Source organism: Corvus hawaiiensis, chromosome 14 (assembly GCF_020740725.1).
Source record: "Corvus hawaiiensis isolate bCorHaw1 chromosome 14, bCorHaw1.pri.cur, whole genome shotgun sequence".
Classification (NCBI taxonomy): domain Eukaryota; kingdom Metazoa; phylum Chordata; class Aves; order Passeriformes; family Corvidae; genus Corvus; species Corvus hawaiiensis.
The window spans coordinates 2017288-2023627 of record NC_063226.1 but is presented as its reverse complement, the minus strand read 5'-3'; positions in this window follow the sequence as shown (position 1 = coordinate 2023627).

Genomic DNA, 6340 nt, shown 5'->3' with positions numbered 1-6340 from the left:
TGCCAGGAGATGGGCCAGGTGCGCCAGGAGATGTGCCAGGAGATGGGCCAGGTGCGCCAGGAGATATGCCAATTGCTAAGGGAATACACCTCCTCAGCTAGTGAAAAACCCTCTCCCTGCCCCAAAGAGGGTGAGTCCGATGGTGCAGCAGTGGAACCCACGGATGTTACAACCGTCCAGGCTTCAGCTGAACCACAAGGACAACCACAGCCAGCAGCAGTCGCCCCTGTGCAAAGGAGGAAGTATAAGACCAAATCAGTACGACCAGTTAATGATGATGGGCAACCAGGGCCCTCACAACCAGCAGGAGAGCCAGAGCCAGAAATCATTACTGAGTCCCTGTCGCACGACAGTCTCCGTGCTATGCGAAACGACATTGTGCGAAGGGGGCGTGAGCCTTATACCACCTGGCTGCTTCGGGTTTGGGACCTTATGGGCACAAGTGTGCAACTGGATAGTGGTGAGGCAAGGTATCTGGGATCGTTGACCCAGGACCCAGGTGTGGACCAGATATTTGTGAGGGAGCCAGGGCCTCTCTCTCTCTCTGGGAGCGGCTCTTAATGAGTGTGAGAGAAAGGTTCATTCACAAAGAAAGAATGCAGGAGTATCATCATAGAATGCAGTGGAAGACACTCGAGCAAGGGATCCAACAGCTAAGAGAGGTGGCAATATTAGAGGTACTCTTTGGGAAGGATGGACAGCATGATAATGACCCCGATAAGGTCAGGTGCACAGGACAGATGATGTGGAACCTGGCAAGGCTAGGGCCATCGCAATACACCACCTTCATTGCAACGATTGATGCTGACAATACCCGAGAAACAGTGGGCTCTGTTGCCAACAGGCTCAGGCATTATGACAGCATGATCAATGGCCCGCTGAAAGCTCATGTCTCTGCTGTGGTCCAGGACCTCAAAGAGGAGATGAAGGAGAAGATGGAGGAGATGAGGGAGGAGATGAAGAGGGTCAGTGTGGCACCAGTGCGAGTCACAGGCCCCCAAGTCAGAGCCCGTCGTCCCCCTGCTAGAGAGAGAGGGTACACCCCACGAGCTGAGCTGTGGTTTTTCCTGTGTGAGCATGGGGAAGACATGAGAAGGTGGGATGGGAAACCCACCTCTGCCCTGGCAGCGCGGGTGCGTGAACTCAAGGAGGGAGGCACTAACCGAGGGGGTTCCGCTAAGGTGAAGGTAGCCTCAGCCTCCCGTGACCGAGCTGCCAGGTATTACAGAAGGGAGGATGATATGTCGGATCCCCTTGAAGGTACCTCGAGCATGTACGCCCAGGGAAAGAATGATAATCAGGGCTAGAGGGGCCCTGCCTCTAGCCAGGAAGAGGCACGGGAGAACCGAGTTTTCTGGACGGTGTGGATCCGATGGCCTGGCACATCAGAGCCACAAAAATATGATGCATTGGTTGATACTGGGGCACAATGTACTTTAATGCCATCGGGACATGTGGGGGCAGAACCTGTATCCATCGCTGGGGTGACCGGGGGATCACAGCAGTTGACCCTTTTGGAAGCTGAGGTGAGCCTGACTGGGAAGGAGTGGCAAAAGCATCCGATTGTGACCGGCCCAGAGGCCCCGTGTATTCTGGGCATAGACTTCCTCCGGAATGGCTACTACAAAGACCCAAAAGGACTCAGGTGGGCATTTGGGATTGCTGCTGTGGAGGCAGAGGGCATTAGGCAATTGAACACCCTGCCTGGACTATCTGAGAATCCTTCTGCAGTTGGGCTCCTGAAAGTGGAAGAGCAACGAGTGCCAATTGCCACCTCGACAGTGCACCGCCGGCAGTATCGGACAAATCGAGATGCTGTGATCCCCATCCACAAGATGATCCGCGAGCTGGAGAGTCAAGGGGTGGTCAGCAAGACCCACTCACCCTTCAACAGCCCCATCTGGCCTGTGCGCAAGTCTGACGGGGAATGGAGATTGACTGTGGACTATCGTGCCCTGAATGAAGTGACTCCACCGCTGAGCGCTGCCGTGCCAGACATGTTGGAGCTCCAGTACGAGCTGGAGTCCAAAGCAGCAAAGTGGTACGCCACTATTGACATTGCCAATGCATTCTTCTCCATTCCTCTGGCAGCAGAGTGCAGGCCTCAGTTTGCCTTCACCTGGAGGGGCGTGCAGTACACCTGGAACCGACTGCCCCAGGGGTGGAAGCACAGTCCCACCATCTGTCATGGACTGATCCAGACTGCACTAGAAAAGAGTGAGGCTCCAGAACATCTGCAGTACATTGATGACATCATTGTGTGGGGGAACACTGCAACCGAAGTGTTTGAGAAAGGAGAGAGAATAATTCAAATTCTCCTGCAAGCTGGTTTTGCCATCAAGAAGAGCAAGGTCAAGGGACCTGCCCGAGAGATCCAGTTCCTGGGAGTAAAGTGGCAAGATGGACGACGTCAGATTCCCACTGAGGTCATCAATAAGATCACAGCAATGTCTCCGCCGACCAACAAGAAGGAAACACAAGCTTTCCTAGGTGCTATAGGTTTCTGGAGGATGCACATTCCCGAGTACAGCCAGATCGTGAGTCCTCTCTACCTGGTTACCCGCAAGAAGAATGATTTCCACTGGGGCCCTGAACAGCAGCAAGCCTTCACTCAGATCAAACAGGAAATTGCTCACGCCGTAGCCCTTGGCCCAGTCAGGACAGGACCAGAGGTGAAGAACGTGCTCTACTCTGCAGCCGGGAACAATGGTCTGTCCTGGAGCCTCTGGCAGAAGGTGCCTGGTGAGACTCGGGGCCGACCACTGGGATTCTGGAGCTGAAGCTACAGAGGATCTGAAGCCAACTACACTCCCACCGAGAAGGAAATCCTGGCAGCTTATGAAGGAGTCCAGGCTGCCTCAGAAGTAATCGGCACTGAGGCACAACTCCTCCTGGCACCCCAACTACCGGTGCTGGGGTGGATGTTCAAAGGAAAGGTTCCCTCCGCGCATCACGCCACCGACGCTACTTGGAGCAAATGGATTGCCCTCATCACGCAGCGCGCCCGAATTGGAAACCCAAGTCGCCCTGGGATCTTGGAAATAATTACAAACTGGCCAGAAGGTGAGACTTTTGGGTTATCTTCTGAAGAAGAAGAGGAGCAGGTGACACGTGCCGAAGAAGCCCCACCATATAACGAGCTACCAGAGAGTGAAAGACAATACGCCCTCTTCACTGATGGTTCCTGCCGAATTGTAGGCGCTAGCCGGAAATGGAAAGCCGCTGTATGGAGCCCCACACGACAAGTTGCACAGGCCACTGAAGGAGAAGGTGGATCGAGCCAATTTGCTGAGCTCAAAGCTGTCCAATTAGCTCTGGACATAGCTGAAAGAGAGAAGTGGCCAAAGCTCTACCTCTACACCGATTCATGGATGGTAGCCAATGCTCTGTGGGGTTGGCTGGAAAGGTGGAAGAAGGCAAACTGGCAGCGCAGAGGAAAACCAATCTGGGCTGCTGAAGAGTGGAAAGACATTGCCACTCGGGTAGAGAAGCTATCCGTGAAGGTCCGTCATGTAGATGCTCACATCCCCAAGAGCCGGGCTAATGAAGAACATCATAACAACAAACAGGTAGATCAGGCTGCGAAAATAGAGGTGTCCCAGATAGACTTGGATTGGCAACATAAAGGAGAACTGTTCCTAGCTCGATGGGCCCATGATGCCTCAGGCCATCAGGGCAGAGATGCCACCTATAAGTGGGCACGAGACCGAGGGGTGGATCTAACCATGGACAGTATCTCCCAGGTGATCCATGACTGTGAGACATGCGCTGCGATCAAGCAGGCCAAGCGGGTGAAGCCTCTGTGGTATGGCGGGCGATGGTCCAAATACAAGTATGGGGAGGCCTGGCAGATTGATTACATCACACTGCCTCAAACCCGCCAAGGCAAGCGCTATGTGCTCACAATGGTAGAAGCCACCACTGGGTGGCTGGAGACCTACCCTGTGCCTCATGCTACTGCCCGGAACACCATCCTGGGCCTGGAAAAGCAAGTCCTTTGGAGGCATGGCACCCCTGAGAGAATCGAGTCTGACAATGGGACTCATTTCAAGAACAGCCTTATAAACACCTGGGCTAGAGAACATGGCATTGAGTGGCTGTACCACATCCCTTACCATGCACCAGCAGCTGGGAAGGTTGAGCGGTGTAATGGACTGCTTAAAACCACCTTGAAGGCACTGGGTGGGGGGACTTTCAAAAACTGGGAGATGCATTTAGCAAGAGCCACCTGGTTAGTTAACACTCGAGGTTCCACCAGCCGAGCAGGCCCTGCCCAATCCAAACCCCTACAAACAACAGATGGAGATAAGGTTCCGGTGGTGCACATGAGAGGTATGCTTGGAAAAACTGTTTGGGTAAAGTCTGCCTTGAGCAAAGACAAACCCATCCGTGGGGTTGTTTTTGCTCAGGGACCAGGTTGCACCTGGTGGGTGATGCAAAAGGATGGAGAGACCCGATGCTTACCTCAAGAGGACCTTGTTTTAGGGTGAACTACCCATGGCTCTGCACTTGTATCAATATCAGCATGTATATTTGTATATAATCTGGGTGATGCATAGATTTATATGGTTAAAAAAAAGTTAAGTTTCATGTAACATGTTAGTATGGGAAAAAATTCGGGGTGGATAATGTTGGGGTTTTAGTTTAGTCTTAGGTTTTCCTGTTAAAGGAATTTTCTCCCATATGCATGTTGCTAGGGGACAAATAGCTGTACTTAAGAAAGACAAAAAGGGGAGTGGGGCGGGCCTGGCTACTCTTTTGTCTACACCTGGGTGTGGGGGCAGTTCGCTCTGAGCGTCCGGAGAGAGAAGCTGCAGAGAAAGGAGCTGCTGCTTCTTTCTTCTTGGCCGTTCTTTCTTCCTGCTGGAAGCAACGCCGGGACCCCAAAAGCCGCTTTTCCCTGCCCTGCTGGAGACCGAGCTGTGGCTGTCCTGCTCCGCTGCTGCTTCGAGCTTTCACTACGCTGTAGCCCTGCTCACCCTGCCTGCCTGGGCCTCCGTGGTTTTTTCCCATCTGGATACATCTCGTCTGCCACCCGGGATTTGCGTTCGTCCCTGCCATTCCAGCCTGCTGTTCCTGAGAGCCCGGGATCAGCTGCCCAGGGGTTTGTGAAGCCTTTGTTCCATCCCTTCCCGGGATCCCAGGGCACCAGAGCCGCGGGTTTCCCGAGCTCGCTCCGGAGCGCCCCCTGCAGCCGCGGGGGAACCATCGCACCTGCCCTGCTCACCGGGAGCCGCCAGCGCCCCTGCCGGCTGCGAGCGGAACTGCACCCGAGGGGAAATAGCCTGACAGCCGAGAAGGCTGGGACTGGGTTTGTGATTGCTGTTACTGCCATAGTTGTTGTTGTTTTGTTTGACTGGTTATATACATATATATATATAGTAAAGAACTGTTATTCCTATTTCCCACATCTTTGCCTAAAGGCCCTTGATTTCAAAATATAATAACTTGGAGGGAAAAGGGGGGCCTCTGCCTTCCTTAGCAGACACCTGTCTTTCAAAACCGAGACAGTCACACACCATTCCTTGAGTAAGCACAGAAGAAATGCAATGTCTCAAGGTCTGTCAGCAGTTTGCAGTTTGCTTCTGCAGTGGGTTAAAGCAAAGGAGGAGTAGAAAATTCATCTCTAACCTGTGAAATGCTGCAGCCTGTGCTCACCCCTCACTGCACAGACACTGCTTGTTTAAGTGAATTATGATAATAAAACTTATCACCATCTCGGCATAGTAACACCTACCTGCTGGAGCCAAGTCTCTCCCAGGATGGTTGGTGGCTGCCTGGGTGGCAACAAGAGCTTCTCACAAGGGTCCTTGCAATGACTTTCCAGATGGAGCAGGTGAGGCCTCCCAAACCCCTGTTCTGCAAAGCAGGGCTCCATCGATGCACCAGATCCCTGGGAAGGCAAAGGACAGAACTGTGAATGTCCTCCCTTCCTGTGTGCTCTGAGCTTTCATTGCTGAGCATGATGCCATGGTCTGGGATATCCCTTTGGTCAGCTGGGGTCACCCAGGGCACATCTGATCTCTTTGTGTACTCCCAGCCTTCACAGAATTTACAAGTCCAGAGTTTAATAAAAAAAAAAAGTCTTGATAAACAATATTCATTTTAAATTGTTTGATCTAAGCCTGATATTTAAACTTACCACCCTTGAGCAATCTTTGTCGGGTTTTAAAGAGAAGCAGACTTCAGTGTGCAGAAGTTCGGCCTGGAGCTAAGGGGGAAGAAGGGGAAGGGGTGTTATCAGTATCTGCCACTATTACCAAAATTTTCAACTGCCAAATTCAGAATACTTTAGGTCTAAAGTTTTCTGAAGGACAAAGCACAGACCCTATTAATTCCC